The 22,194-nt window shown below is 46.4% G+C and overlaps 1 long non-coding RNA gene across 1 annotated transcript in view; it reads left to right on the top strand.

The window, feature by feature from the left end:
• Positions 1–4,767, top strand: part of LOC142830913 (uncharacterized) — an 89,751-nt gene extending 84,984 nt beyond the window's left edge. Inside the window, exon 3 of the long non-coding RNA XR_012906451.1 lies at positions 4,633–4,767. This is a non-coding gene — a long non-coding RNA (uncharacterized LOC142830913). The remainder of the gene's footprint in view (positions 1–4,632) is intronic.
• Positions 4,768–22,194: the final 17,427 nt, after the last annotated feature.

Here is a 22,194-nt window from a genome sequence, read left to right as displayed (position 1 = left end):
GCACATCAGTGGTGGGCAGCCTGAATCCCAAGCGTTGCAGGCGGCCCCTCAGGATTCTAAATGTGGCTCATGAGACATTTAAAATCGCCCAGGCTCAGGGCTGCCGAGTTATACGGGTTTCCCTCCACGCCGTTTTTTTTTTCCCCTACTTGTGCTACTAAAGTGACACGCCGATAAAAAAGGGCACGTGCTGATTGCTCACCATGTTCACTGTGAGGCCACGCAGCCAATCAGAGCCCTGCTACGGTTCAACTGGTACCCCCTGCCAATTTTGGGTACCCATGTGCAGTTAGCAAAGCTACCCTATCCTGAGAGAATCTCTTGGTTCCACAGTCTTGCAGCCCGATGAGATGATGGGCCACACATGCAGCCCACTCACTAGCCTAGGTTGTCCATCACTGCTATACACTGAAAGGGGTAGATAACTCCATATATGCTTTGCTTTGTTTTTTCTGGTGGCATCCCTGTTAACCATGCAGGTATTACTTTAAATGGAAAGAGCTCTGGCAAACTTCAATAAAATTTGGTCTGGGACCTTATATTTCAAAGATTTGAAGTGTTAAATTCCCCTTTGGGGAGAAGGTTGGCAAAAGGATCTATCTATTCTGTTAGCCTCACTGAAGCCCTGAATGAAACCCTGAAGTACAGCATTGTGCAAATGTGTAGCGTGACCAACCTCGAATGTACACAGATCATGAGTCGAGGCTGCCAAAAAATAATGACCCAGAACAATGTAAACTTGCAGACTTCCCCCACTCTGAGGCCAGGTCTACACTTAAAGAGAAAGTAGACTTAAGATACACAACTCCAGCTATGAGAATAGTATAGCTGGAGTCGACATTCCTTAAGTTGAATTTCTGTGGCATCCCCACTGTGGGAAGTTGATGGAAGAAACTCTCCTGTTGACTTCCCTTACTCACTGCCATTGAATGCCAGGGTGAGTGAATGGGATGGCGGGCACTATCAGCGTTTGATTTAGTGGGTCCTTACTAGACCTGCTAAATCGAATCCCAGAAGATCAATCTCTGGGTAAGTATAGACAAGGCCTCAGTGTGGAGAAAGCTTTAAACTTCTCTATATACCCAAAACCTGGTTATATTCTAAATCATTTCAGAACTCTGGGTCCCAACCTCATTGAAAACGTGAGCCAGGTGGGAGCGTTTCCTCTAGTTATTTCTTTTTTTAAACTGAAGAGCTAGAAAAATTGTTGGGATACTTTCCCCCCCTAACTAGCTCAGGCGAAAGCCTTTGTCTAAACCAATGTCTTGGCTTTTGTCTTATTTCAGTTCTCTAGGGATGATTAATCCATTGCCAGTTGTGAAGAATTTCTTTCTTCATGTTTTTTTAAAAAATGAATATGTACAACATAAAAGGATTATACTCAGTGGCAGATTTCGCGTTAGCAGGGCACTATGTGCAGCCTCCTTTCTCCTCCCGCCCCCTATTCCCAGGGATCCAGCCAAGAAAAAGAACATTCTCTTATCTCCCCCCAAGTTTTCATTTTTTTTCATTCTCATCTTATAAGTAATAGGAAATAAATGAAAAAAGGGAGAAGTACCTTGATTAGGGTAGGGGTTTGAGGTGTAAGAGGGGGGTCAGGGGTGTGGCATCTGAGAGGAAGTTTGGGTATGGGGTACAGACTTTGGGCTGGGGCAGGGAGTTGGGATGCAGGAAGGGGTCAGGGAGTCAGTGTTTATCATGGGTGACTCCCAAAGTGACCAGCACACACCTCTGGCAGTGGCTCCCATACGGAGAGGGCAGGAGGTTTTTGCCCACTGCTGCCCACAGGCACGGCCCCAGCAGCTCCCATTGGCCACAATTTCCAGCCAATGGGAACTATGGAGTTGGCACTCATGGTGGGGACACTTTGTGGAGACAGCCCCCTTCAGCGGCCGCAGGGCCATGCTGGCTACTTCTAAGGAGTGGCGCAGCATGGAGGGAGGAAGGCAGAATGGGAGGGAGCCACTTTAGCTCTACTGCACTACAGCTGGCACATCTCTGCACACCCCATAAGGGGAAGGGGAAGTAGCTCTCTGTGCACTGCCCATGGTGGAGGCAGCACGTGCAGAGCTGTGCCCACCAGGGGCACACAGAGACATGCCAGCAGCCGGCCATTTCTGGGAGCGGACTAGGACTTGCCTGCCTGAGCCCTGCTGTGCTGCTGCATTTTGGGGGCCCCTGTTGCTGGCTGCCTAGGGCTACTTCTTTGAGCGTTGAATGGTAAATCTGCTCTTGAGTCTACTGTTTGAATCAAACATCCCTGTTTATCTGTTGGAAACAAGTCTATTGACACTGTTGCAGCCTATCCCCACTTCTAAATCCCAGAGCAGGGCCCCCTTTTGAGGGGCATGTCAGACTCTTGGCGTCACACTGACCCTTACAAGTTGCTTAGGAGATCCCTTGCCCACAATTCTTTGCAAGTAAGTAAATAAAACTGACAGCGAGGATTTTATTATTCAGTGGTAAATAGGCCTGTACATGGTTTGCCGACCCTTCAGCAGAACCTGCATAAGTTGCTCACAATCAAATTGTTTTAAACTGGCTCAGTGGCAAGCCAGGAGCCATGGAAAATAGCTGACTTTGCAGTGCCAGCTGGGTCCTTAATAGGTTCTAAGCTTCACATGTATCACACCTGGTCACCCTTGAACAGTGCCCATTATTGGCCTCACAGTCCAACACTTAATGAGGACGCGACAGAACTTAACATACAAATTCAGCCTTCCAAAGATATGCACAATTCCGTCTGAGTCAGTCCTAGGTGGATGTATTCACATAATTCCAGCCTTCCCTTCCACTAGCCTAACCCAGGGGTGTCTCAGGGACTGAGTCTCATTTATACGGTCCCTTTAGGGTACTCCGGTAGCATAAGGGGACTTTACAGAGCAGCAGCGGGCTGGTTAGCCCCTGGCAGGTTGCCAGAGCTTTATTTACCAGCATCCCCACAAGTATGGCTGTTTGAAGCTCCCATTGGCCATGGATCACTGTTCCCGACCAATGGGAGCTGCAGGAAGTGGTGTGCTGCTTCCTGCAACTTCTATTGGTCAGGAACTGCGATCTGTGGTGAACGGCAGCTTCAAGTGGCTGTACCTGGGGAGGTGCAGGTAAATAAAGTGCCGGCAGCCAGCCAGGGTTTAGTCCTGGTGAATAGTGTCTGAGGGTATGTCTACACTACCCTCCTAGTTCGAACTAGGAGGGTAATGTACGCATACCACACTTGCAAATGAAGCCCAGGATTTGAATTTCCCGGGCTTCATTTGCATAAGCGGGGCGCCGCCATTTTTAAAACCCCGCTCGTTCGAACCCCGTGCAGTGCGGCTACACGGGGCACGAACTAGGTAGTTCGAACTAGGCTTCCTCGTGGAATGAGGAGTAACGGTAGTTCGAACTAGGAAGCCTAGTTCCAACTACCTAGTTCGTGCCCCGTGTAGCCGCGCTGCACGGGGTTCGAACGAGCGGGGTTTTAAAAATGGCGGCTCCCCGCTTATGCAAATGAAGCCCGGGAAATTCAAATCCCGGGCTTCATTTGCAAGTGCGGTATGCCTACATTACCCCGCTAGTTCGAACTAGCGGGGTAGTGTAGACATACCCTGACTTATTGACCACCATGGTTACAGAAATTCTCTTCTAACAAACCCTTTCTGCAGATGACCCCACTGGCCAGGGCAGAGTTTCTCCTAGCTCGATGTAGGGATTGGATCTGGAGTGTATCAGGGACAGGGCTTGCATGCATTGCATGGCAGCTGTTGTGAGAGTCCTGAGAAGGTGGTGTATATGTTAGACACCCGCACTTGCCTAGCCCTACAATCAGGGCTGTCCCGGGGGCGGGGCGTGAGGTCTGTGGCAACCCTTCCCCCTTTCCAGTTCCCCAGACACGAGGCCTAGGGCAACCATCCCACTGCAGGCCTCCTCCCATCCCACTCCCGCCTGCTCCCAGGTCCTGCCTCGCTCTGCCCCTACCCCATACCTCTCCCTCAAGCAACACAATCTCATTCTACGGGGGCCTGGCATGGTGGCAGCAAGCTTCCTCTCTCCTCCTCTCACTACAAGGGTGGCGTAAGCCAGAGTAGCCTGCTTTGCCCTTCTGCATCATGCCCCTGTTCCATTGCTCTTGCTTTTCCATGGCAGAAGGAGGCGAAGTGCCTTGGGATCGGAGCACTCTGCTTCCTGCCGCCACAGAGAAGCCAAGCACAGCAGGCCGAGAGGGTGGCACAATGAGGCGGAGCAAACTGCCGGGCTGCTCCAGCACCCATCGCCCACATGGCGAGTGTGTGTGGGGGGGATGAGCCGTGCTGTTGCCCCACACGAGGCCCCTGTAACTCCCTGAGTACCTTCCATCCATAAGACGGTTGAGACAGCTGCAGCGGGGCCCCAAAAGCACAGGGTCCGGAGCAGCTGCCCTGATTCATCCTATGGACAGGATGGCTCTACCTAGAATACAGTGAGCACAAAGATAGTGGGTGGGGTTTTTTCCATGCTCCTAACCAGCAAAAGTTTAACTAACAAAAGTGTTTGTGTAGACAGAGCCTCTGAGTATGAAGGGTTAAGTCTTCCTGAGCATGAAAAATAAAATCAGAACTAACAAACGTGTTTTGGTTTCGGTTTTAATTGCCTGCAAAATATTTGTTTTCGTAGTATCACAGTCCTGTACCAAAGACTTTCCGACACTTCTCTTAAATCACCTCTAGCAGAGCAAGCACCTAAAAAACCTCAGAAGAGCACTGAGCATTTTCCGAACTGTTAATTACTATCAATGTCACTGTAAACAGGAACTTCACTCACCGCTAATAAGAAAGATGCAACATTTGGACTTTGAATCTGTTGTCAACTTGAGTTACTTTTACTATGAGTCTTGCCATTTTTATTTAAAGTCCCAGCTTCTGGAATCACATGTCTACATGAAAAATCATTGCTTTCAAGGGGATCAAGAGTCCTTGTAGTTCTCCTGACTTTTGGGGAGGGGCTAACTCAGGATTTTTGAGCTCTGGGTGCTGGCAGCATTGCAATGTGAGGGGTTCTAACCCAATGTTCCCTCTATTTTTTCCATCCATGTGCAGCATAATTTTATGCACACCAAGGCATGTGCATATGTGCCCCACAATAGAAACCCATGATGCCAGCTGTGGGTGGCTATGGGCCCTCTGCTAATTAGTGGGGCAGCACCTGAATCTCTCCTGGGCAGCCGCCCAAGCACTCAGTTTACAGGGTACACTGGTCAGAGTGGAAGCAGCTATGGGTTTGGTCCAAGCCATCTGTCCCTGTGACTTTGGTTCCAGAACAGATACAAAACACAGAGGACATTATTTTCCCATTGCAGCCCAGAAACTGCTAAATCTCCCTGGCTTTTTGATTTTGGACATTTGTTTAAATTGGCTGGTCAAACAAAAAATCCCCCATGTTGGGATGAAGTCTTATCAGATGAGTGGCGATGCTGTAAACTTTGTATTGCATATGGCATGCATTACATCTTCTGTACTAAGACTACATATTTACATATATAAAAATATACCTTTTGCAGGCAAAATGGGGTAAAAAAGTTTCATTTGGTTCTGATTTAGTTTTCTTTCTCAGAACGACTTCACACTAAACATGCACACACACATGCCGAGGCCCAGTAATCGTTTGTTTTTAAAAAATTAAACATACCTGGTGTTGAGCATTTTATATGGGGGGGGGGGGGGAGTTGGAGTGTATATAAAATGTTGTGTCTGTGTTTGGCCAGTCCAAGATTTCAACAGCTCCATTCCTCACTCTACCTCCCCAGAAAAGTCTTGATCTTGAAGGCCCCTTTCTCAGGGCTTTGGGGGATTAAAGAGAACTGTTTACAACAAGAAAAGAGAATGATTTATCATAACCAGAAAGCAAAGGGGGAAAATCTCCAGTTTGGGATCTAGTCCAGTTCTGTGACTTGTGTGTGCTGGGAAAGCCAGCAGGGTAGCTAGGTCCCGTCAGAGAATCTTAATATCCAAATTTATATCCACTATTGGAATAGAAAGCCTGATATATGGCATCCAGTGAATCCAGAAGATGTGGATGTTTCCCATCCTTGTTTGTCTTTGGCTGGAGCTCTGCTACATGTTCTTCCTTCTGAATTTGCTTTAGAATTCCAGATGCAGCTGGAGTTTTCTGATTTCTCTAAAATGGATTTTTCACGGTATATTCCATTTCAGACCTAACCCACGTCTGGCAATGTCTTTCTAGTGGTTACTGCGCTCCTCTGTGGGTGAAATCACAGCATTTGGCTCAGTGTCACATCTCACTCCTGACGTGCTATATCCGTGGAAGTGTATTGCCTGACAAATTTTCTTTCTGCAATTTAAAATCTTCTCCTAATCATTGATTAGTGTGTATTATTGCCTTTGGACTTATTATTGTTTCTGTACGATTTTCAGTTGTTTTCTGTTCTTTTCTACCATTAAGATTTTGCTGGTGTCAAGGTTAGCACAATAAACAATTCTTTTATTTACCCCGCTATTCCATACTTGACCACGTCAGGAGGGTGCTTTCTTCCTTTTCTCCTTTGCCCCCCAGAGTTGGTCTGTGGCATTGGCATAGGGCTCTCTAACTGTGTTTATTAGTTCGTTGTGTGGCAGAGACTGACTTTTTCTCACCTGTTCATGACAAAGTTTAGATTCCTCTTGCCTTTAAGTACAAGACATAAAATTGACCGAAGGGCACCACATTCACAAAAAAGTGATCCGGTATATTTATCATATTTCTAGTTCAGGTCCATCTCTAATTAAAAGTTGGTTTCTTTCTTATTCTTTATGGATTTGTTTTTGTTTTAATTCTTCTTCAGTCTTCATTCCAAGAACACTGGCGAGAGGACCTGCATTAGCTCTCTCATTGCCCCAAGATAATACTGTGTTATGTGCTTACTAGGCTACGTGAATTAAAGCACCTGGTTCCCTAAGAAAAATATTGCCTCCCCATTTCTACAGCATGCAAAGTGACAGCATGTAAACTATTTAAATTCTCTACAAGTCCAGGATTGGAGGGCAGGAGATCTGGACTTTTTTTTATTCCTGGCTCTGTCCGATTTTGGGATAACTTGGACCTAGTCACATCATTTCTCTTTGTCTCACTTTGCTCGGTTCTAACATGGAAATTGCACTTCTCTCCCTGCAAAGGAAGCTCAGTTAATTAAAGTTTGTAAAACACTTCACATATCACTCCACACCAGGTTGTAGTGCAGCCTCCACTCCCAGCTCTGGTATTTGCTCCCAGTTCTTGAGCTGAAATGGACGTAATCTCTATACCTTTTAAGGTTTGCGACAAGCACTGTCGGTTTGCTACAGATTTTGGATGGATGGGGGGAGGCTGTTTAAATATATTTTCTCGCTGTTCAAATTACTGGCTGGTTAAGTTAAATCTCCTGTGGCATGTAGTCGTTTGTTCTTTGCATGGATCGTTGTTTTAAATAGCAGCTAAGGTTCCTTAGAGCTGGGGACAGGCATCTTATTTAAGTCTAAATCAATGTAGCCCATAATGGGAGCATGATGGGAGGATACTTGTTCTAATATACACAGCTCCAGCATGATCACAGCACCCCTTCCGACTGCTGAGGCCATGGCAATCAGGTCCACTGATGTTGACCAGTAACAGAAATTTGAAGGCTTTGACTGAGCTTCTGAAAATGAAACTAAGCTAAACCCAGCAGGTGCAAACCCGTGTGAACTGAAACATGCAAACTGAAAAAGCGTTGTACTGAAACTCCTGAGCATCGAAACAGTCAGTCTCGCAGGCCTTGTCTGCTTTCTACTTCACCTCTTACGATATCTCAACGGCAAGTGGAACTATTCTGATGGACCACATCAGTCTGCTAAAAGCACCGTGGCAGGGTAAAGCATCCCAGTGCCGAGTGATGTGTTTTTGTAATTTTAAATTGTGGTGCACTCTGGGGAGAGGACATGTCTGCCTTCAGTTGACAACAAATGTTTGTTTCAAGCCCACCTGCTAATTAACTAATACCGCTTTACAAGCTGTTATGACTGGAGATGGCCTTGACTTGCAAGTTCAGATTCAAGTGCTGATCTGGGATTTTGATTCAGGTCCGTCTCTAATTAAAAGTTGGTTTATTTCTTTCGCTTTCAAAGAGGAAGAAAATTGGCCTGCTCCTTGCATGCAGTTTGGGCAGAAGAGCTGTTGAAAGCACTTTGGCGACTGTGAATGATATGAATGAGTTGCTGTAAATAGCAACAATTTTCCCTCTGTCTAAAAGTAGATCCAAGTGGCAGACATCTGGATTTACAGAGTGCTTTAACTAACTAAGCCACAAAGAAAAACGTGCAGCTGATATTCCCCCCCACCAACTTAGTATTAAATTACTCCTGCTAGACACAGACGTACTGAAGAATGTTCAGTATCTTAATTTTTTCTTCTCCCGTTTAATCAGCAAACTCTCACTTTTTATATTAATGAGAACATCATGCCAAAAGCACTGGGAAAAAAGTCTGGTAATGAGTCTGAAAATTAGGTCACAGCGAGATGATGGTTGTCAAGTTCCAACCATTTTTGACAACAAAATTGGAAGTCAAGACAGTTTCAATGCTTTTTTTTCAGCCGTATTCCTTTCCGTGTCTCCTTTTCATATGCAGCTTACTCAGGGAAAGAGAAATGGAAGCCTGACCTACCATCCAGGCTGTAAATAACTTTAAGCACCCATGTTAGAAAATGTTGCGTTTTAATTTTCAAACATTCAGTCTTGCAAATTTCCAGAGACTTTTCCAGTATTACAGATACCCTAGAACACAGTGCATCCTGTCTCTGACTTAGTGAAATTATATCCCGTGGCTCACACAGGCTGCAGAATTTAATCTAGCTCCCTTAGGGGTTTGTATAAAACTCATCAGCCTAGTTTCTGTGCTTGAATATGCAAGTCATGAATATAAAGCTCTCTGGAGGTTGTTTCAATCTATGTTTTTATGTATAGTTAAAGGAAGAGAAGGTTGAAAATTCGGAGCCAAGTATCTCAGGACCCTGCATTTTAATGTCATTAGGATGTAGTATCACATGGGAGAAGGCAGATTGGCTCAAGTCCAGACACTTGCCTGAGATGTCACTTAAACTTAAGGACTCCTTTTATGTCCAAAAATTGCTGTGACTGGTCTTTTAGCCTTCCATCAGAAAAAGTTGTATTGGGTTATTTGAAACTGGCATGTAACCTCTTTCTCTAGCTTTAAAGGTTGTATCCACCACCCTAAGTGATTGCTTCCCCTTTGCATCTCTCTCGAGGCAGCACAAATAAGGGAGCACATAGTGTGGTGGGCTTGGGCCGGTTTTGTGCACTGGACTCAAGCGGATGCAGGCAGACAAGCTTATAAGGCAGCATAAGTGATGGACAAACCTCTAGCCACTTTTGCTGTAGGGTAGCAGGGGCTGCGGCAGAGGCTGCTCTCGGGTAAGGCAGGTCGTAAAGAAGCAAATGAAAGACCTAATAAGGATGTCACTCCAACAGAGAGGGTGAGCGCACACTGTTAGATAACTGAGCCTTCACTTGCCAGGCTAGATGCAGGATTCGCACGAATGGATTTGCTGTGATTGCCTTCTGACAGCACCAGGAGCTGGAAAGCTGTGTGTAATGCTAAATTGTTCATTTTTAAAAATACCTTCCACTCGCTTGATCTGGAAAGAATGTCATAGATTGCATTTTAATTAATGCTGCATTTGTTAATACCTGTTCTGTTTGCCTTAAGAAGAAACTATGACAATTTTACACAAGGCCACCATGCAACCTGACAGTCCTTGCATCAAGTGAATGGCGGAGAGAAGATCCTCTCTTGGGTCCCGATTTGCAATAACAGGCACTTTCTAGACATACAAATTAGGAGGGAAACTAGCTCTGAGCTAGATTGGGAATTGGAGTGGCTCAGGTTTTCTGTATTCATTTCAATTCATATATGGGTGTACTTAGCCCACTGGTGGCATGTTTTGCTGTCTGCTGTAACCATGCACAGCTAAGAATTCTAAATTCAGGTCACATTGCTAAGGAAGGAAGGAAGGAAGGAATTAAATTTGGTCAAAGAAATAAAATACATATAATAATTGCAAAGTTCTTGGTTCAGACTGTGATGGAATAAACTGCTGCCAGAAGTCAAGTCTCTGGTTGCTTCTGAATCATTGGAAGGACTTCAGTCCCTTTGTTAGAATGCTCTCATTGGTATAAATCCATAATCCAGAGGCTGAAACACGAAAGGAGAGAATCCCATTGTTCTTATTGTGGAAAATTACCGTAACAAGAGGGTATTTGGAGTCACATGGACAAGTCACATGTCCATGCATTCTTTGCCTACTTACAGCAATGGCCATTAACTATACTTCAGACAGAAAGTTCATAGGAAAGTCCATTCAGCATAGAGACGTGTCTTCCATGCGGCATTAAATGGCCTTTGGATGAGCCATTTAACTGGAATAGTTCCTTTCCAAAGTGCTGGATAAGCACCATGGTGTTTCCCACATGCAAACATTTGAAATACAGGGATAGAGCCAATACTCATAACTTTCAAATACAAAATGATTCATGCATACGGCTAGCACAATCATATTCAGCAGCTCATAAACTTTTCATTGATATCTTACATGCCAGTACAAGATTTGTTGCAAATATAGGACAGTGGTTGCAACAATAATCTATGTGATCATATTTAATCAGATAATGCCAGATGTGCATTCTAGGTTATGGGTACTCCCTTTCCAGGCCGCTGCTGATCCACAGTTGCTGCTGCGTGCTGGCTATTGAGTGTCCCATGTGAAATAGATTTGGTCTCACTCCACTTCCCAATTAATCACCACCAATTGCTACTGCCTAACGTCTTAAGTGAGTCTCTGAAGAAAGGCCCTGGAGTAAACTGGCATGGAGCATTAACTAATCGTAGTGGAGCAGCTGACGTTGCTACGGAACAACATGGGGTGTCACTGTACGGGCTTAGGAAGTGAGGCATCCAACTGCCAGACCACACATTTAACAGTTGTCCGGTGCACCGGGATGCAAATGTATTATTCTTACTAATCAATTGTATAGAGCCATAAATATATACAGAACGGACTTGGGAGGCTATGCTCTAAGGTCAGATCCTGCTAAGTACTGATAGTCAGAGACACCCCTTGAAGTTCACGGGAGTGACAGGCACAAAGCACAGCAGACAACACTGGATCTTGAGAGAAGCAAACTAAGGCCAAGTCTACACTATGATCCCCCCGACTCCTAAGTCGATCTAAGATTCACAAGTGCAGCTGCGCACATAGAGTAGCTGAGGTGGTCGTACTTACTGTGGTGTCATCCATGTGGGAAAGTCAGTGGGGGCTGCTCTCCTTTCAGCTCTGACTACTCTTCTCATCCTGTTGTAGTGCTATAATCATCAGGAGAGCACTCAGAGGTCAATTTATCATGTCTAAGCAGACGCAATAAATCGACTACTCGTGGATTGATTGCTACAGTGCTGATTCATCATTTAGTGAAGACAGGTCCTAACAAAGACTGGACATATGCAGTTAAAGTAGTATGGGAAGGTTCAGCATAACAACAATGAGACCTCTGAACTCATTTGTATAGGGACAAGGAGAACGTTTTCTGTGCTTCCTAACAGGCGGTCTTGAATAATGTATTTAAGCCAGAAGGCACGGACTAGGTAGTTCGGACTAGGCTTCCTATTCCGAATGACCGTTACTCCTCGTGAAGTAACTCCGGTTGACTACATTACCACCCTAGTTCGAACTAGGGTGGCAGTGTAGACATACCCTTAGAGATTTAAGGAAATGAAAACCTACATTCCCCCCAGAGAGGAAAACGAGGCTTAATAGTCCTTTAAAAGGCTTAGGGAAATGTAAGGTGTTAGTGGGATAAGATTATATTTTTATCGGACTAATAAATGTGGGCCTCGCGTCTATCTCTAGAGTGTGAAAGGTTAAGTGACACAGTACTGAGTCCTGAAGAGAATATTAAGTGTTAGCCAGACACCGTGACAGACAGTTCAGCAGCTCCCTTCCCTTTGGAAATTCGAGATGTGCTAGGAAAACCTATTCGAGGACGAGAGAGAAAGGCACTTGTCATACTCTGACATACAACTGGGCCAGGCTCAACATTATCCCCAACAAATATCTTAGGGTATGTCTACACTAGCCCTTAGTTCGAACTAGGGAGGCTAATGTAGGCATTCGAAGTTGCAAATGAAGCCCGGGATTTAAATATCCCGGGCTCCATTTGCATCTTCCTGGGCGCCGCCATTTTTAAATCCCCCTTAGTCCGAACTCCGTGCCCGCGTCTACATGCGGCACGGAGTAGGTAGTTCGAATTAGGATCTCTAATTCGAACTACCGTTACTCCTCATGGAACGAGGTGTACCAGTAGTTCGAATTAGAGATCCTAATTTGAACTACCTACTCCGTGCCGCATGTAGCCGCGGGCACGGAGTTCGGACTAAGGGACTTTTAAAAATGGCGGCGCCCGGGAAGATGCAAATGAAGCCTGGGATATTTAAATCCCGGGTTTCATTTGCAACTTCGAATGCCTACATTAGCCTCCCTAGTTCGAACTAGGGGGCTAGTGTAGACATACCCTTATAGTGTTAAAGGAGAGCCAGAACTCTGACCTATCCCATCTTTATGATTATCCCAACGTTGCATTTTGAGACCCTCTCTGTCTGCACCAATGGTTCGTTGCCTAAATCCACATGCAAACAGTGGCACATAGTTCACAATGCGTAGGGGTTATCCTCCGATAAACGATACCCCTCCCCATAAAGAATAACTGTCAGGTAAGAAACGATCTGTCTGCATATTTGCTCACCAGAAACACCCCTACCACGCCACTTCTTTATTACAAGAGCTTTGATTTATTGCCGGTTAAGATAATGTTAGTGCTTCTGTTGGGTAGGAAACACATGACAGTCTGACTGTGCTGACAACCCTCAGTGCCCACTGAGCTGGCTTCTGTGGAAGTCACTAGCAGGACTTCCACTGGTCCCAGTGACAGCAGGAAAGGAAGGGCCATCGACTTCTATGGGACTTGTGGGTGCATAACCGCTTGTGGGATTTGCCCTGCAGTTTAAGGATTGGATCAGTATTGCAGGCACTAGAAAGTTAAACAAGCAGAGGAAACTGTTTCCGAAACTGTTGTGGCAGGGGTAAGACTGAGAAGAGCTGCCAAATAACAACCGTTAGACAGCTGAACAGATCAACTACACTGTTTGCATCGCAGGTCTACCTGAAAGCCTGCTCATATTGTTGCTCCTTTGGCTTCCTTTCCCCCTACTTCACACACCTGTCTGTCTGTTGAGTCCTCCCAATCCAGATTGTCATTAACCTAACTTAGTGAGCTCTTGGGGCAAAAGGTTGTTTGCTACAGAATGTTTGTACAGCATCTAGCACTGTGGAGGCCCTGATTGGGTGAAATGGCTATCACCTGACCACCTATGATTATTTTACTGTATTTTAATTATAATTGTATAGTGCAGATAATTCTCTCAGAAATGCTCTCTTACCAGTGCTGGAGTAAGTGGGTTTTGTGTATGTGTGTGAAAAGTATTCATATTTGTATCTTTTTTTTTTATCACCAGTTCCACTGTTGCATCTTCCTAGCTGATCACTTTCCACAGGTTTCAGTAGGCAGTGTCCTGTAGTTAGTTAAATGGAAGCCAGACTGCCAGCTGTTGTCAGTCTGGAGTTCCAGTAACTGCCATGTAGCTCTTTTAATTCATGCTGGCAAACGATCTGACCTCAGAAGTCAGTTGGGAGTTCCTCCAGAGTGGGGCTCATTTGCACCTGTGGCAAGGGAAGGGGGGGGCTCACACGAGGGTGAATTACTCTGGTTTGAAACCACAGCACTTCTATGCCAAGGCTTTGGCAAGTGAGAAAATCCCTTATGTATACAAGCTCTCACACTTGTATATTAGATCTGTCTCCAACTCCAGGTCTTTGACCACTTGTCTCTTTAGTGTTAACTTTATCCTTCCCATTACATTTTCCTAAATGCCTCGGGCAAACAGATTTAATTTCACTAATGAAAAAGTACTTTTTGTGGTATTTGTTAAATTAACTCAACTTTCGCTCTGTTTCTTCCTTGCCTGCCTTCAGTGATTGCAAACAGGCTGGTCTCCAGCATATGTGGAGAGTCTATCATTTGTGCACCAAAGCATGTAAGGATCTGAGCGCGACGTCTATTTCCTAGCAACCAGAGGAAAGCATCACACATATTTCCTTTGTCAGCAGGACTGCTCCAATTTATGGAACCTACAAAATGTGTGTTATCGCCACAATAAACCATGCTGTCGGAGGCTTTATTTACAGCCAGCTAATCCCAGTGATGTACCCTTTGTAGTCCTAGCCTCTAATATTTCCCTGTTTGGGGCCGGAATCACAGTGAGCTTAAAACTCAATACAAATGTAGTTAACAGCTTCCCTCACAATGGCACTAATTGCTTAATTATCAGGGAAGATTCACAGATCATTCATCTAATACCATAGTAGTAAAGTCAGATGGACCCGAAGACTATTTTCAATTTACACAGTGATTTTTGGCACCCATAAAATAAATGCCCCCAAGGTACTGAAAGTGAGTTGAGATGAGAAGAGATAAAAGGAAAGGAACTCTTTGGTAATAATTAGCTGTTACAAATAGAAAAGATGTGTCTGGGGGAATTGTAGACCCCCTTCTACATCGTATATTGTGGAAGAAGGCAATGTATCACAAGCCACCGCAGTTGAAGGTCTACACGAAGGAGATATTGGCTGGGTCAGTTTGCCCACAAATGTTCTTCTCCATCCTGTCATGCATGTCACACAGTCTTGCGTCCCGCTTCACGCTCTTTGTTTACGAAACGTCCGGCAGCCTCTGGTGACCTCTGCTTCCAAGTGGTTCAAATTGGTGTTGAAGATTCTATGATGTGAGAGGTGGGTTGTCCCATCCACTCACCTGCTCAAAGGGCCAACTTAATCAGCAAGCCATTCGAGCCACACAACTGAAACAGTCGGAAACAAACCTGCTCTACTCTCCGCTACCAGCTTGTCTTCTGAACCAGCTTGTCTTCTGAACCATCAGGCTCGCTGACACAAGTGACATTCCTGGGACTCGAGAACTGTCAACTGGCAAGTACTTCCCCTCCTCCCCCTCTGTTATAAATCTCTTGGTTCTGTTATTTCCACTCTAGCTTGTCTGAGGAAGTGGGTTGTGCTCACGAAAACTCATGATATTGTATATGTTTTTGTTAGTCTCTAAGGTGCGATAGGATTACTTGTTTTTTTTAAAGTTGCAGACTCACACGGTGACCTGTATAATAGAGTTTCCAACTTTCCTAACTAGACAGACCAGACGCCATTGCTGTGCAGTACATCTGGTCCATCTGGTCGGCAAAGTTGGCAGCCCTACGTCTACAAAGGAGACCACCTGAAGCCAGGGGATGCCGCAGCTCCTAGCACTCTCAGTTCCAGTGCTTCTGCTTCTGTTGGAACGGGACTTCCTCTGACTGCAAATGTGAACGAGATGCTGCAGTTCATACGGGCGCTGGTGTGCAGATCCCACTGACTCTCCCCTTGGAGTGCAGCCCTTCCGAAACGCAGCGTTTTAAACACAGACACATACTGTGTAAGATCAAGAGTAAAGATTGACCCATTGCTGGAGGGAAGTGGTATTTTCCCTGCTGTGTCCTCGAGAGCACTGGGCACTGATGCTGTTCCACTCTCTCGCCATGGCTGCTCGGATGGAGCTCAACTGGCTGCTACAGCTCTGGAACACTTTAAGGCTAGAATACATAGGGCTGGATTTCACAACAGGTGCTGCTGAACCCAGCAGTCAAGTGATGCAGTATATTGTTGGCATAGAGGCTAAGGCAGCGATGGGCAACCCAGGCTAGTGAGTAGGCCGCATGAGTGGCCCTCCTCCATCTCAGTGGACCGTGAGATTGTCATAACCAAGACGGTCTCCTGGGATAGGGCTTGTGCACCTAGCATTTGCGGGGGGTGCCGACTGAATCATAGCAGCGCTCTGATTGGCTGCAGAGGGAGCGCACGGCTCTCACAGTCACTGCTATGTGCAATCAGCACGCCCCTCACCAGAGATGGCCCATGAGTATAGGCAGACTCGGCGGTTGCCTAGGGCGCCGCCTTCAACGGGGTGCCCGAGACGCCTGATGATGATGTGACAAGGCGCCCGGGGCTCCCGATGATTATGTCACGCCATTGACGGCCGTGTAGGTGGGGGCGCTGATCACGCATTCTGCCTGGGGCGCCAGCTACCGCAGCTGGCCTCAAGCCACTCCTACCCCTCACTTCACATGCCCTTGCTTTACACGTGTGTCATTTTAGTAATACCGGCAGGAAAGAACCTACACAGACAGCAACCAGCGGTATCCAGCAACCCTGCGCATGAGCACCAGAAAACAACATCTCTTGAGGGCCACTCATAGAACCCTGATAGGCCTTATGCCAGCCTCAAGCCTCAAGTTGCCCGCCTCTGCTCTAAGGCTGTGGTCATCTAGTCTGACTTCCGATATAACACAGGCCTTCTAACTTCCTGGAGCAATTCCTGTGGAGGGGTGATTGGTTTGGGTTTGGTTTTGCTCTGGTTCAGTCGACCTTGATTTAAAAATGGCTGGTAATGGAGAATCACTCTTATTCCTTGGTAAATGGTTCCTATGGTTAATTAACTTTATTGCGACCCTGTAAGCCTAAAACAGACCATCCATGGGGGTCGTGAGGAGTCCTTCAGCCTTGCTACTCGCTGCCACCAGGACTGGTATGACAACAACATTGAGAGCCCAGCCCTTTTGGATCACAAAAGAAAAGCTTTCTGTGACTGGGAAAACCAGCCACTACCCAGATCTCTTTCTGTCAGCTCAAGGCTGAAATTTAAAGGAGAGTCTGAGAAATCCAAAACAAATGGAGGGAGGACAACACACAAGGAATGGAAATATTCACTGACAGACACGATATGATATGCAGAGGGGTTTGTTTGTGAAACACAGATCCTGTATGGACTGAGCTCATGTGGCCTCACCCCTCTGAGATCGGAAGTGGGTCCTACCTTGCTTAAAGATAACCCTATCCATTTAAGAGCACTGCCAGGAACACCACCAAAAGCTTCTAAATCGACAAACGACTGTGATTGATGACACGCTGGACTCCCTCCCTCAGCACCCAGGCAGGGAAACCCTTGCCATCCCACCAACACCTGAGGAGGACTGCAAAGCAGTTAAATGAAGAGCAATGAAGCAGCAGGCCCTGCTAGTGTGCCATCTCAAGTACTGAAAATGCAGGGGGAGGATACTGACTAACACGCTTTGTTTGCTGCTCCTTAAAATCTGGCGCATGGAAGAAATCCCTGCTGACTTACAGACCACTAACGTCCTCCCCATTTGCATGTAGGGAGCCAGGCCAACTGTGGCATCTGTAGAGACACTGCCCTCCTCTACACTGATGGCAAGATTCTTGCTAGAATCTTATGGCATCATCTGCTCCTTTTTGCAGAGGAACCACTTCCGGAGCCCCTGTGCGGCTTCAGACCATCACGAGGCACCTCTGACATGATTTTTGCAGCCCAGCAGATCCAGAAAAAATGTCATAAACAGCAACAGGAGCTCTGTGTGGTCCTTATTGCTCAGACCAAAGCCTTCAACTCCGTCAACTGTGAAGCCCTGTGGAAAATGGAGGTAACATTTAGCTGCCCAAGCAAATGTACTGCTGCTCCTCCACAACCAGGTGACTGCCTCTATCCTGTGCCCTCTATCTTCTACCTTTGTCAGCCAAACTGGGGTAAAACAAGGCTGTGTACTGGCACCCTTCCTTCTTCTCCATTTTCTTAGCAGCTGTGAAAACAACCTTCATGCCACGGGGCATTGGACTGATAGCAACCTCTTCAGCCTTTCTCATTTCCACGTCAGAACTATATCAGCAACAGTAGCCAAACTCCAGTATACAGATGATTGTTCTATGGTTGCACACCCAAGAGAGGTTCTACAAACAGCCCTTATTTGCTTCTCCAAAGCTTATACCAGCCTAGGGATAACGCTGAACAACAGCAAAACAAAAGTTCTGCACTAGCCAGTCCCTGGTCAATCCTCAGATCCAGCAAGGAAAATCTATATTGACAAAGGACTGGCACGTGCAGAATACTTTGCCTGACTTCGCTGCCATCTCTCACAAAGGGCATCAATGTCAAGATTCAGCACAGAATCTGATGCTCCAGCATTGTCTTTGGCAGATGATCTCACCAGGCATTCAATAAACAAACATCGGAACACAGATGAGACTTTTTGTTTATAAAGCGGTGGGAATCCCAACTCTCCTCTACGGATTTGGCAAAACAGCTGAAAAACCTGGACCACAATTCTGCCTTTAAAATAAATGCAGCATATTGCCTTGTCCCTTTGAACAAGATTCTGTTAGTTCTGTTTCTCTAAGTGCAACCACGTAAAATGAAAGGAACTGGAGAACGGAGTCTTCACTGTCTTGCAGCATCAGTTCATGCCCACCTTGGCGGGGCAGAGGACTTTTCCCTACAAAACAAAGAGGGACTTTACAACTGAAACTGGCAGATGCTACAACCCCTAAAATAAACAAGCACCACTGTAGGTTTCATTTCTTTCATTCTGGGGAACCAGATAAGCAAGCAAAAAAAAGCAACCTAGTTTTTAAAAAAAGTACAAATAACAGATTCGTCCATTTCACAGAGCTTCCTGGATGAGCGCAAAGCTTCAAATGAAGATGGAAGCAGGGATTATTGGACCCAGCAAGTAGTCAAATGGTGCAGTATTTTGTTGGCTCCTATGTTTTGGCTCCAGATCCACATCTGAACTGACCACCCTTTGATCAGATGTGTAGCTTTGGCTCATGGCTATCTCTTGTTTCTGGGAAGCATCTAGGATTTTGGTTCACCCACATTGTTAACAGTGCTGAGAAAGGAACACGGGTTCGACAAAGGGTTCAGAAAGATTAGACGTATAGGATCATTTCTGGCTAAAGAAGGCAGAAAGGAAGAAAAAAGGCCGGTGGTTTGTTTTGTTTCTGGGAAAGACATCACAGATGTTATTATAGGCCAATACTGCTGAGCACATAGAAGGGAGAAAAATAATTGTAGAGCAGTAGTCTCTAGTTGGGGGCCTGGAGGACAGCAGTGTAGGATGAGGACAGTTGTGTTGAAGAACTTAACTTCCATGTTCCAAACCCAGCTGGAAAGTTTAGAAAAAGTCCATGAGTTCTGATCAGGTCTGTTTGGAAACTGTTTCCATCTTGATCTCGAGCCTGCAATTTGATTTGCCCAGGCAAAGCTTTCTTTGGTGTAAAGCTCCACTGAAATTAGCGGGGACCGATGCAGCAGCAGAATACTATCTGCACAGGGTCATTGGCAGGGTCATAAGCCAATTAGCTTCTGCTGCAGAAAAGTGCCCCTGCTTGCCCTAGCCCGCTGGCAAATCACACGTAGCAAATGATTCACTCAACAGACGAACAGACGACGACCTCAGTGTGTGCTACCACCTCACAAGTTGGCGTAACAGCAGATTGAGCTGCAGACAAGTGAGACATTAGAGCACAGCATGATGCATCATGGCATAAATGGGAAGGCTAAAATCAGCAAGAATTTCCTGGGTTGCTGCTATTTTTTTTTTAATAACACCGTGCCCATTGTAGTCCAAAGGTTTTTTAAATAACTCTTCTTGCAATTGATCATTATAATGAAGATGGAGAGAAATTAAGGAGTACAAAAGAGGGCAAAGTATGTTGGATGAAATAGCATTCAGGGAAGATTTGACAGACCAGGAAAGTTATACAGCAGGAGAGAGCTGCGAAATTTCATACGGGCTCTGACCTGGATGTTTGCAATCGTCTCATCCTGGGATACGACGACCCAAAAGAAACTGCAATCAAATTAAGTTTCCCTCCCAACCTCATTCTCTTTTTGCCAAGTGTTACAATATGTACCTGGCACAGCTGAGCCCATCTATGAATCTTCTTAATGACCGTGATAATGATGATGTATCAGAAGTGAGCACCACATCAATTTCAGGTCTTAGAAGGCAAGCTGGTTGTGCCAGACGGAACCCTGGCACGGCAGGAGTCAGCTGCAGCCAGACATAATGCATCTGAATTTGACAGGGATACAGACAGCGCCTCAGCAGCCAAAGCTGATGGATTCCTCGCCTTCGGGGCGCATGGAGGAATGCCTCATGTCAGCAGCATTGTGGGTTGGGTGTGGTGGTGGGGTGGCTCATTTTCCACCTTGAAACGTGGCACAGGGGGGTTAACACGTGCCAACAGCATGATGCATAATGTGCCTATCTGGCTGGAGCAGCCGCACATGCTAATAATGACCAAGCCTGGAAATGTAAGGTGATGCTGCTTATCCCTTGGCTCTAGATTGTGGCTTTGGCAGCTGAAGGAGGAGAAGCAGAGCGGAGAACCAAACAGAATGGATGTTTATTTCTGAACACGTCCCCTTGGCGGGCGCTTATGGTTTTAAATCACTGCCTAGCGGATTCTGTATTACCCTACTGGCTTATAATGCCTTGGGAGTAGCCACAACCACAGTATGGCTTCAACAGAGCACTTACGCTCAAGCAGAACTTTAAGCATGTGAATCATCCCATTGAAGCAATGAAGCTACTAACCTGTTTAAAGTTAAGCCCCTGTGGAAGGGCTTTGTTGGCCCAAAGCCTAAATAACCAGACCAACGAGCCTTATGTTATGCATCAAATTTCAGTTCTAATTAGCAACGGTCCAATATCCTTAGCCGTTAATGGTGCAGAATGACAGGGATCCTTCGCCACCCACTAATGACACAGGAGAACATTAATTTGCAGTGGTCGCCTGCACAAGGCCAGGCTCTTCTTTCCGGTCTCATGTGCATGGCAATGACCCAGTAGGAACTCCCTCCACTTAAAATCACTGCCATTACAAACCAGCGTAGATGGGATCCGAAGCTGGTCTCCCTCGAACGTCTTCCATCCATGTGCGGAATCAGTTTTGTTATGTGCACTGAGACATGTGCAGCTCCAATAGAAACACAAACCCAGCCGAGAGCGCTCTTCTAATCAGCTGGGCGGCATTTGAATCTCAACCGGGGGGCCGCTCAGCTTACAGGGAACGCTGCAGACAGTATTATCATTCAGGGCTATATTCTTATTTACACCGGGGCTGGTTTACTCCAGTGTTGACTTCAAGTCATCATTGTCAAGTCCAAGTCTAGTCTCAAGTCACTACAGTTCAAGTCGAGTCTCGAGTCCCTAAAGTCACCTTCGAGTCAAGTCCCAAGTCGAGTCTCAACTCTTAATTTAAAAAATGTCAAGTCACTTTTGCACACGCCATCAATATCGGCATTTTTGGACAAGTCAATTTAACAAAATTAGCACGTCTCAAGTCACAAACAATGAACCCAAGTTGAGTCACCTAGGCGACTTAAATCAGACTCGAGTTCACGTTGTGGGACTCGAGTCAACAACTCTGGTTTACTCTGCTGGTAAGGTGACTGGATTGTAAGATTCAGCCAGCCTGAAGCTTGTGTGTGCTGTCAGAGCATTGGAAAAGAGTGTGAGGCTACGTCTACACTCAGAGCCGGGGGCGATTCGCCCGCTCGTGTAGGCGTACTCATGCTAGCTCTCATTGTGCGAATGCCAGGATACAGCGCAGTGCAGCCACCCGCATGGCATCAGCAGAGGCTGGGCTGTGCCGTGCAGAATACAAACCCATCTGGAATGAGTGGGCTTGCACTGGCTCAGCTGGGCCACCATGACCCAGGCTACCTCAGCTACACTGCTGCTCATGGGGGCGCTCGCTCACTGAGCGCGAGCGTGGGAATGTGCCTGAGCGCAGGGGAAGAACGCCCCTCCCTCGCAGTGCAGGCAGCGTAGCGAATGTCTAGACAAGAAATGCGAGCCAGCCTGTCTTGGGCCGACTTACAGCCACGGTGGTGCATACCCACACTGCCCTCCTTGGGTCGGTGGGGCGCTCCATCACTGGGCGTGCTTCCGCTGCCTTAAGAGAGGCAGTGTGGGGAGCCAGTCTCCCAGCTTCACTGGCAACTCCCTGTTCAGAGTCCAGCTGCCTCGCAGGCTCCTAGGCTTGCAGAGGGCTGGCCTCACTGCCCTTGCTTCCCATTCCCCATCAGAGCCACCAGAGCTTCCCTCCGCCCCACTTTCTGCCAGCAACAGGGGAGGCTGCCTGTGTCTTTTTGTCCCTGTGGCGTGTGGTCCTTCTGTCCCAGCTTCTCAACTT

The sequence above is a fragment of the Pelodiscus sinensis genome, chromosome 11 (assembly GCF_049634645.1).
Source record: "Pelodiscus sinensis isolate JC-2024 chromosome 11, ASM4963464v1, whole genome shotgun sequence".
Lineage (NCBI taxonomy): Eukaryota > Metazoa > Chordata > Testudines > Trionychidae > Pelodiscus > Pelodiscus sinensis.
This window is presented reverse-complemented; position numbering and strand designations above follow the sequence as displayed.